Source organism: Rhea pennata, chromosome 2 (assembly GCF_028389875.1).
Source record: "Rhea pennata isolate bPtePen1 chromosome 2, bPtePen1.pri, whole genome shotgun sequence".
Taxonomy (NCBI): Eukaryota; Metazoa; Chordata; class Aves; order Rheiformes; family Rheidae; genus Rhea; species Rhea pennata.
Window position 1 is genome coordinate 76983503 of NC_084664.1, and position 11712 is coordinate 76995214.

Below are 11712 nucleotides of genomic sequence, written 5' to 3' on the forward strand. Positions count from 1 at the left end.
TATTCCAGCTGCAAACTTCCCAGGAGTAAACTGACTGGCAGCAGAAAAAGGCTGTTAGCTTACAAAAATTCATTTCCTTACAGGCAGTGGCAGACTTGGGTTGTTTTCCCATCAATTAAAGGGTGAACTTAGTACCGATTTTCAATAGCATCATCTTTCCTAGTTGATTCTCTCAAGTTTGCAATATACCAAATACCTGCACCATAGCACCATGCTGGTTGCAGGCCAGCAACTTCATGACTTAGTCATCAAACAGCATGCTTAATAATGTACTGTCAGCTTTAACACATTTCACTCTCTGTGGGCCCTTCTGAGAAGGGAAAGAGAAAACTGCAGCTGCATTTCTGCTTTGCAGAGCTGCTGCTAGCTTGCAGCTTTCAAGAAGGGGGGAGTGAATATGCCCAGCCCCTTTGCAGTGCTGAATATGTTGGTATTGTTGTGCTTTCCTAGGAGCTTTTTCTGGCCAATACTGATCTCCAGAGAAGGAGGGAATGTCTCGGTGGGAACCAGCTACAAATCTCCCATCTCCAAGCAATGCAACAGGACAATCCAAAACTGAAGGGTATTGCCAGAAGGAGTGCTAAACAACCTTAAACTGCAGCACTCCCAGGGAATTCAGTAAATGTACAATCTTGTGTTTAGGCCTCCTCCAGGTCAAAATTATACTGCTAGATAATTTAGCTGTTTTCACATCTGATGCCACAAAGTTTGGAACAACACCTTAAGGCGGTCAGTGATCCTGATCCAACAAAGCTGCTCAGTGCCCACCCGGAGTGCCAGGCTGAAATCACACTGCTTTTACAAGTCGAATATTGCTGGTTATGCACCAGGATTCTTATTTTGGAGTGGGAGGCTCATTCTGGGCAGCACAACCCTTCCCAGCATAGATCATATGTACACTATAGGCAGGGAAGAGCATCCAGCATCCACGGTTTTGAATTTTTGTCTTTTGCTGATAATCTTGCAGGCTTTCTGCAACCACTTAAATTTTGATTTAGAAGCATATTTACTTAATGAATATTTTTTTCTAAAGGGAAAGTATATTAACATTATAACTTTATAATTATTCTCTCACACCTCACCATGTTGGACTTGCCCATTTCTGGACAGAAAAAGGGCAAGGCAGTGGAGGAAAACGAGCCAAAGGACAAAAAGAAATTTCTTGGTACTGCCCAAAATGGAAACGACCTACTTCAAAGCCATGCAGTCTTGGCAACTCAAAAAGACAGCTTTTGACCTGCAACTACAGTAGATTTCTTCAGGACCCCACCCCAAAATATTCTGCAAGGTTGCAACTCAGTTCTCAGAGTCCAGTCTGGCAGAAGGCATGGAGTAGGAAGCTTTGCCTGGCAGATAACCAACTTTGTCCTGAAGCAGGGGATTGTTCCACTGGGGTGCACACAGGGCAAAAAAGCACCGCATCCCTAGGTGGGCTTAAATCATCCTGACTTGGTTAACACCCAGTGAGCTCACATGTTGCACTACAGAAATGGGAACAATTGACTAGGGCGGCTGGAGGACATGGCACCTTAGTGATAAGATTGAGTGTACTCATCTCAGAGCAGCTCTGCTACTTTGCCTGTATAGTGATACTGGCTCTTCTCCCTTGTCCGTAGAGTCCACATGTCAAATTCATTTTCTCCAGGTGAAGACACACGATAACTAGGCTGATAGCATAGGCTTCACTCAGTTAAAGCTACTGAACTAGACAGAGATTTTGTAAAGATAAAGCACAAAGGCAATTCAATTCCAGTTTTGTCATTGCTGCTGTTACTCCCTGCTATCTTAAGACTTCAACTAAGACTCCACACTCAAAATCTGTAGCACAGATTCAGCTGAATCAGCTATGTTATCTTTAGAGACATGAGATGAATTTCTCTAGCACACATGAATCAAATTACAGAAACATTCTTTGTGGCATGGGCAGATTTTAAAAATTTGCATAGCCAAAGCCTTTACCAGAGCACAATTTTCATCATTTACTTTGTGAATTCTAGTTTCCTCCCCTTCCAGGTCGTCCCAAAGTTCTGGCTGTGGAGCAGTACAGGTGCTAATGGTAACCACAGAAGTCAAAGATTGCTCTAAGACCTCCCCTTTTCCTCTGCTTAGGGAATTCAGCTGGTATGTTCATTTAGCCTCATACCACTCAGAGCCTGCTGCAGGCCTTTGGCTCCTGCATCTTAATCTTACTGTTTTCTAGCTTAGTCCAGTTTACAATTATGGCCCAAGGCATATCTACAAACTGCACTGCACTGGACACTTCTGAATTGATTCACAGTCCAGAATCTCTGTTAATGCCTTACTGATTCTTTAGCATGCTCTTTCTATGTCGCTGTGTGATGTCTTGCAGAGGTGTGATCATACTAGTTTATCAGATCAATAACTTTAAAAATAAATTGATCTCTTGGTGTTGCCCCATGTCAGAGTTGTACGGAGCCTATATAATGGGCTGTGTTTAGACATAGTGACAAGAAGTATCACTGCAGGAATACTGATAGAAAACAGTCTCACTGGGTAGAGCTGGAAGTTCACCTAAACAGAAATAAATCCAGTGTCCTCTTAAAAAAAAATGAAGCTTTAATATGTGTATTTTTGAATTTGCATGGATTTTTCTGCTTGAGCCCTAGTGCCTTCACAGTTGCTTTACCAGAATCTTTGATCCTTTGTCTGCCCCCTCTATTCTTTCGCTGTTCAGAGCTTTCCAGCAGCTTCTACAACCAATCCCTGTTGGCTGCTCAGAGCTGAGATTCCTCACCTGTCTTTTCCTCCTGGATTGCTAATGGCCTGGCAGACCATGGCCTAGCAGTCTCAGCACACTCATTTATTTAATACTCATTGTGATTAATGATAATATGCAAGAGAGAGCCAGTTTCACATTTTTTGTCATAATTACTGCTGAAACAGAAACAAACTAAACCAAAATGTGACTGAAATTCATTAACTATGGAAACTGGCAGCTTCTAGCCAGTGACTCAGCCTCTGCCCCCTGTTCAGCTGTGCCAATGTCCTGTGCACTTGAGGTGTGGATACGTCTCTAACACTGGGCTGCCTGTGCTCCTGTCTAGGGAGGACAGAAGAGTGTGCAGTTTTCTTTTAAAATCACACAGTTGATGTCCAGTTGATTTCTGCTTCCACAGAAATCAAGAGCTCAACGATTTACTCCTCTGCTTGCAGTTTCCTTCTATAAGTCTTCTTGGGGAAATTTTCCAGCTTGGTGTTTGCAGTGAGGCTTTGTACTGTATCCTAGCCAGAGGCATGGGCTCTGCCATAGTTCGTGTTGATTGCTCCCCACTACTGAGTGTGGGCTGAGTGTGAAAGAGTCCTTGCGTGCCAAGCACCATGCCACATTGGAGCTGCTGCACTGTGTGCATTGGAGCTGTTAAGCCATCACACAGGATATGTCAGCTGGCTCAAATGAAGAGGCCACCTGACGCTATGCATAATCCAGTATAAATATGCAGCGAGGAGTGCAAGAGGAACATTTCTTCTGGCAGTACCTGCAGCTACTCAGGATCACACACAGCTCTAAAAGCATCAGCATTAGGGTGGGTATAATGGGTTTGGGGGAGTTGTGAGAAAGGCTACAGTGGAGCCTTTAGTATCAATGTCATAAATCATGATTTTAGACTAAAGTACTGACTGTATTCATCAGAGGTATTGTCTTAATAGTGTTATTCCTGTGGGAATGGTGGGTGCTCAACATGTACAAATCTCAGGGCATTGGTGTCTGGTGGGGCAGAGGACAGCAGAGGCACTAATAATATGCTGAAATATCCTGAAAAAGTATGCTTTACTGCCTCTTAGCTTCATTTTCCCTACAAGTAGCAGCTCCCCACCCAAGAGCAACAGCTAATGAATTAAATATTTTTAAATTTATCATCTGACTGAAAAGTGTTACGCAGATGAAGAGTTAAGTGTATTTTCTTCCCTATGTGAATATATCTAAGAGTTCAGCAACAGAGTAACATTGCTACGTGTGCTGCTGTCACAGCTTCATGCCAGGCCTTTGTTCTTGGGTCACTGATGTCTGTGCCTGATGTACGTTAATAGGATTTTATTTCCCAACATGGGGAACTTGCCCAGCTGATCAGCTGCCAAAAATCAACTAGGGTGTGTAGAGTCCTTGCTAACCACATAACCCTTTGGTAATGGATACACAAAAGTGCTTTCTAGGGAGGGACACCATCACTCTGCCTGTAACCTCTGAAGCACCTCATTCGGGAGGGTAAGCCAGGTTCAGATTATTGCACTACATCCAGCTGGAGCCCTTCCATACTCCGGCAAATGAACTGCCACTCCAGGGCAAGGCAACAGGGAGTTGAAACAGCACAGATGTGAGCACACTCACAGCCCTTACAACACTGCAAAAGCTCTGGAGCAGCGCAGAAATCGTGTGTCAGCTGGCCATTTCAGCTAGTGCGAAAGTCCCCCTCACATCCGTATATCCTCAGTGTGCCTTGCTCTGTGGGGATGCAAGGAACCTAGGTGCCTAACTTGGGGACCATGTGTATGCCACAGTCTCCAGGCAATCCCTGCCTGCATGAAGCCAACAATAAGTCAAAGGTCATGTCTGGACATGTCTAGACATTTTGTCAGATCTGCAGACCTGTATGGCTTTAGAGGTCGTTTTGAAAATGTGGCCTGTTATCCTCAGCACTATTAGTGCAGTGAATAATGATAGCTGTCTCTAGGTGTTGCCATTTCTTTTCATAAGAATGTGTGAACCAAGTGATATTATTTTAAGCTGAAGCAACATTTCAAAGGAAGTCCTCAGGAAGGAGAAACTCAGTCACCCACAACAATTCCTTTGGAAACAAGAGTCAGCAGACACAATGACAGGCCAGGTTTTATAAGAAGCTTTATATTATGGGTGGGGATTTGCAAGTGCTGCCTATAAGCATCCTTCCTCTTGCAGGAGGATTAGCACAGTGAATTACAGATGCCCTTTGAAGAGACTGGCATATGCTCAGATGGTCACACCATCTCAAATTTTCCAGGCATATGGGGCAGTGAAGGAGAAAGCAAGCACAAGAGAGAACAGAGGTCCTTCTAAATAGTTGCCAGTGGGGAAACACAATTGACTTTAGCTCTCCCAAGGTCCCATAATTCAAATCACTATATTTGCTGAGTTCATCAGTGATGGAATTTCATCAGACTCAGCACAGAAACAACAGTGCAGGATCCGCCAGCTGCATCACATTTGGAAGAACAACCTCTCAGCTGAGATATAAAACTCTACTCCTATTTGCTTGTGGTCAGAAACAAGCCATGGGCATTTGTGCATACGTGAATTACAGTTCCAGATTCTATGTCCTGACCAATTTCTCTTGACACATACGCATGGGAGTCAGTCTGCAGTTAAAGAACTGAGCTCACCACTCACATGCAGCAGCATCACTCACATGCACTCACATGCATCACTCATGTCAGCAGCTGCATGTTCCCAGCTCTTTCTTATTCTCTTCACTGGTATTCAAAATCTTCACTGAAAATTAGAAATTGATCCACTGTGATGTAAATACATTACATTCAAACAAAAAATGTTCCCAAGCCAAGCAAAACAGCACATTTTGTTCAGCCCATCATTATTTCTATACCTCATGCTGCCATACTGTTGCATATTCCCTAACAGACATTTTTTCTCCTACACCAAGTCACAGATTGCACAGGAAACAGTGGCCTAACTGTAGTAGGAAGAAAAAGCAAGCACCCTCACCCACTTCACTGATTATGTTGGTACCATCTTCCCTTCCAGCCCCCATGGACAGTACTCTGGCGTGCGCTTCCATGCAAGTGTGCTAAAGCTGCAGCATGAAGAATAAAGCTATTTTCTCTTAATGGTTGTTTACTCCACTTCTCAGATATTCAGGCAGAATCTCAGGTCTACTGCTCTTTATGCCCATCAAATACACTCTGCAGTGAAACGCCCCACAGTTCAGTGCCTCACCTCATCTCAGATACATCTCTCGCCCACCAAAGCAGGAGTACAGTATAGAAACACTAATAAAACATACCTTAGGACAACATCTCCAATCATATAAGCAAAAACTGTCAGCAAAGGAAAAGCATGTCAATAATTAATCCAGGGTCCATGTAATACATATGCACAATCACAAGCTTTTACAAGAGCTACTTTAAAACTGTGCTATTTAACCTGGAAATCAAATATAAGAAAAGCCAGATTTGTAGCTGAAGGGCCAAGCTGAGTACTTCAGCCTCACGTATGTGTGGCGTGCACTGTGAACAACATAGTGAGTGAGCAGGAGATCCTACTGCTACATATTGTATGAGCAATTCTCAGAGAGGATGAGCTAATTTAAGATGTCACACGCAGGGCTGTGAATTGTACAACGCTTGGTAAGGCTGCCGGGCACCCAGATTACTGCGGTCTATTCCTGGCTCGGGAAGTAGAGTATTAATTGCTACGGCTGTGATTACAAACAGGATAATCAAGTGCACAGCGTTGGGAGGTGTCTCTCTGAAAAACTGTGACTGACTCAGGGGGGATTTGGAGCTGCTCTACTGCAAGCCATGCCTCTATTCAAAAGCCTGCTAGTGACTCCCTTCTTGGTACAGTAATAAGGTTATCTGCCTCTCTTACAGGACTGGAGATGTACCATGGCGCAGTAGGGGTTGGGAAGTCTCTAGTAATATCAGCAGCACCTGAGCAAAGTCACAATACTTAAACTCAGTCTTGCCTTTTCTAGGCTGTAGGTGGCTATATAGGAAACCCAAAGAGGCAGGCGGAAACACTGATTTAAAGCACACACTAGTGCTAGGCATACTATCATTGTCTCAGCTGTATTAAAGTTCCTTACCTGGTATTGGAAACTAGCAACCTGTACTTAGTACCATTGAATCATGCGAGATCCTGTAAGCCAGGCTGTGCTTTTTGTTTGCACACCTAAACCCAGTGCTGAAGATTCAGGATCCCATGAACCATCCCCAAAACCTGGGCTCCCCTGGCTCTTCCCTGGCTTGCCCAGGGGCTGCTGATTAAAGCAGTCAGGCAGCAGCCATAGAGCGGAAGGAGCTTCTTGCCCACCTCTCCTCTCTCTTCAACATCGCGTATGTAGGGCCAACCATGCAGCAAGTTGTAAACCCTTACATAACCAGTAAAAATCTCAGCCCTGACACCACTTGCTTGTAGGAAGCAAGTCTGATTAACTGGGTCAATGCTATTTTATACCACACGACCCGTTGGTGCAGAAGCACGCTTCAGGTTGCACCCAGGGTTTGCCGCTGCTCATGTTAAGAGGACTGCCCAGGGACACAATACATACTGCTTACGTGTGAGCAGCCTGAGCACACTGATGAACAAGGAGGCCACCATCAGTTTACTTCAATAAACAATATTTGGCTTAAGAGCCAAATGTCGATTGCTCCTTTCTTCGCTGGCTGCAGAATTCCCCTTGTTACTGAGAGGGTACCTGTAGGGTTATCCCCCCCACTTTCCTCCCCCCACCTCGCAAGCCAATTAACCCTACCCGAGAAGGTATTTCAGAAACTGTTCACAGCAAAGCAGTTTGCATTAAGCTCACAGAGGAGTAGAAAGGAGAGAAGCTCTGTATCCGGCTCCTGTAAGGAACGTGAACAGCTCTGGAAATGTTTTCATGGCTATGGCCTGACACCAGGTGGAGCTATATAAAGCTAAAGCAAAGCCCCACAACGCTTTGCTGCAGTCGCACAGCACACCGGCGCGCTCCCTTTCCTCAAACAAAATGTCTGCTACATTTTCTTAGGGCTCTTGTTCTTCCTTCTCACAGTCCTGCCTGCTGCATGCATCTAATGTACTTGGACAAAGGGGCCGTGCAGAAAAATTATTCCTCCCTAACATACGTGCCGTAAGGTGACTAAAACGCTGCATTTACAGTTTTTGATGTGAAGCTGCATGTTACTTGCTAGACCCCCTACAGATACATGGCGTGTTCAGCAAGACTTTGCTAGCACCTGTTACTCAATTTCTGCATCAGAAATCCATCAGCCTCTGGCAAGCTCCCACTGTCCCCCACCTCCACCCCCTCACCGGCCACCACTGCTTGTGGTGCGTGGGCCTCCTCCACGGGGTGGTGGAGTGGAGAGAGGAGCAGGTTTCCACTGAAGGAGTTTGTGCCAAACGCAGAGTGAAGCCACAGCAAAACAGGACAAAGTGCCAAATTCAGGCAGGCTGCACAGCGGTGAAGCGCTCCTGCCTGCTGCAGACAACGAGTGGACTTTTTGACTTTGAAAATTAAGATCTCAAATGAATTCAGATTGCTTCTGTTCTCACCCATGGTTTATCCTGTTGCAACACTGTTTCACACAACATGGAGATTATTAGAGCTTGTTAGACATTCCTTGATCTTTCTTTTTCTTCAGTTTGAAATGCCAGTTGGTTAAAACCCGAAGGATTTCTCAGGACTCTGTATCTTAAAAAAAAATGATGATGGAAGTGAGGCAAGATTCCTTCAGCTTGGCATTTCAGAACTACTACTGCTTAGTAACTGTTCTTCAATCTAGCATTCTCTAGCTCTTGCTCAGAGTTCAAAATTAAAAGAAAACAATTTTACAGAAACTAAGTAGGCTTCCAAGTTCTTCTCTATGGACACATTTTTCAAAAAGATCTTAAGAATTTTCCAGTATTTCTTCTTTTCTGCTATAGTTCTTCAAATTTACTTATGACCTGTGTGAGTTGGAAGCTATAGAGTTTTTCTTTTAATTATGGAGAAAATTCCCAAGGAAACAAGGCAGATTTTTATATTATATAAATATATTTAAAATTTATATAGATATCTTTCATATATGTATAAAAGATCAACAGCGTATGTGTGTATATAAACAGAAACATACAGGAAAGAGCAAAGTACTAGTAAGGAATGTGGGTCTCTCTTGATCTTTTTAGCCGTTCTATCTAATTTAAAATTGCTAGAAGTTACCTAGGATGGCACTAAAGGATTATAATCACTACTATATTCCGTTGGGTTTAGCGGCTTATCTGTAGAGCCTTGTAGATTTTGACAAAATCTACCCATACACCCTTTTCCCACTAAGCTTGATAAATTCAGTAGCATTTTTTTTATCACAGGATGTTTTCAATTTAATTAGTAAGAAAAACAGCCAAAGATTACAGTATTATTTTCTCCAGACTGCGCTCCTGCAAAATGAACTAAAGAGTCTCTTCGTGTGAAACCAAGCAAGAAGAAAAAGCAAGATGGATAACAGATGGTCATACAGTTAAAGGAAGCTCTTGGAAAGGAGCTCAACCAAACTAAGCTGCTAGAGGTTTCCAAACAAATGGACCAAAATATCCATTGCTAAGTACTGGAATCATTATCAAAAATACAATTCTTCCTATAAATGAAATAATGTTTTTACTAAAAGCAAGCCTGTAAAAAGTTCAGCCTTCTTATTCTATATATTTACTGTGAGTGCCTTTATTAAAAATATGGATTGTTGTCTGTTTAAATGCCAATAACAAACTTTTATAACATACTTCTCTTGGTCCCATCAACCCAATACAGCTGTGGAAGCAAAATTTTTATTCCAGTATTTACATATCATCTAAAGATTGATTAAAGCAAAGTGCAAAATACATATTTAGGTTCAAGCAGCTTTGACTTAAAGTTTCAGTGACTTCAAATCAATGGGAATAGACATGTGCTGACAGTGCATGTTTGCATGCTTTGCTGGATTTGGGTACTGAATGCAACCAGCCCAACTGTCCATTCTCTGACATCTGTATAGGTCTTCTGGAGGGTATCAGATTGCACAGGGGCAGAAACTGGATTTTGCTATTTTTAATTTTGCAAAAGGCTGAATTTTCAGATTTTCAATGAATTTTGGAGTGACTGCTTTTCAAAGCAAACATAGTACAGAGTCAGTGCAACATGATAAGCCTTGAATTCTTTTCATGTTGCCTTTTTTACCTCTTTTCTAAGGATATAAGGTTAATGTTACTTTATTCTGTACGTCTCTACTCTACCTCCCTCCTCCAAAAACTCTGAGGATAGGATCTGAATTTAAAGATGACAAATTGGAGAAACAGACTGCAAAAAGTAAGGATGAAATTCTGCAAAGGTGAGTGCAAAGCACTATGCTTGGGCAAGAGTAATCAATTTCATGAGTACAAATTGAGACCAAATAGCTAGGAAGTGTTGTAGAAAAGCCTCTAGGGATTACAGAAAATCATAAACTGAACATGAGCCTATGACAGACTGTGCTGTGAAATAGGTATAACCAAAAGCACAGCCAACAAGACTTACAAGTAATTCCACGAGTATTTCTTCTGTTGCGTTCTGGTGGGGCCTCTCTGTTGGAGGCACTGCCCTTCAAAAATGGAAAAGGTATGGAATAAGCTGTCAGAGAGAGTGTGGAAACTTCAGTCATGCAAACTTGTAAAACAGATTAGCTAAATACTAAGCTGACAGCATGAGGATATTTGCTCCTGTGTTTGAGCAGATGACCTCTTGGGGTTTGTGTCACCTCTGTAGTGACCAACTATAAAACATATTGACAGGACAACAAGGCTTCATGCACTCATGCTAAACATGCAGCTCCTTGCTTTAGCCAATGGAAGCTCCTTGCTTTAGCCAATGGTCAGAACACATTATTTCTGTAACTATGTGTTTAAACTTCAGAAGACAGCATTATTCAGGTAACTAGCATCACTGTACCCACGTTAAAGGGATCAGAGAATCCCCTAACTGCAAGAGAAAAATCCTGAGAGGGAGAAGAAGCACAGCTGTCAAAGATCTTGTAGCTCCCTGGAGAAACCTGGGAGCAGCATCAGAGAAGAATCATGTGGAAAAAGAAACTAACACCTTAAATCATCTCGGCACCTTTTTACAGTGTTAATTCACCAAAACCCTCTAGACAGTAAAAGCCTGCTATGGCAGGCCCCTGTCAGTGCTCCTTTCTCTATTTCACAGGTGATGATTTGTAGACATTAAGGAAGATAACCTTGCAGCTTCTCTGCAAAGACATTGATGCAAGTGGCCTTTCGTGTGTTCCCAGTTGCAAAGGTTTCTTTGTTCCTCCAGAAAATACTGTGTAGGACAAATGCAAAGGTGCAGTAATATGTATTAGCTAATGGGATTATACTCTTCGTTTTCCTAATGGAGAAGGATTTTGGCTGATGGTGTCCAGGGAGATCAAAGATGTTACTGCCTAACCACACGTTGCTGAAGAGAGATTTCCACAAAACCAACAAAACAGTTTCCTAACAGCATGCCACCTGAGTCCTTTACAGACATACTTGACTTTATCCTTCTAATCTTACTAGGAAGTAAGAAAGTCTGATTTCAATTAATCATACTTGACAAATAGAAAATGGAGCCAGAAAGACAAAAGGGCTTGCTGAAAACATTGATGTTGCTCAGTGGCAGAGCCAGGAGGAGAAGTCAAGCTTCCCTTCCTGGGATTCCTCTGGTGAGCATCACTTCATGTGCAGACAAATTTTATCTCCCAGTGTGGCTGCCAATACAAATGCTGTAACAGTCCATAAGGAAAGCATGCTTGATTTTTTAATTACTTGCTCACTTTAGCACTAGTCAGTGTTCTTACCACTTTTGCAAAAGAGTACAATTCTACATTATGTATTGTGTTACGGTGCTGCTGATGTCCATTTTTCCCACACAGCCACACACTGTGCAGTGCTCTAGCTGTCTCACACTGAAAAAGAGATACTTTCGTAGTAAGGATGAGCAAACAACGCTGTTGCTGTGCGCAGCCAGC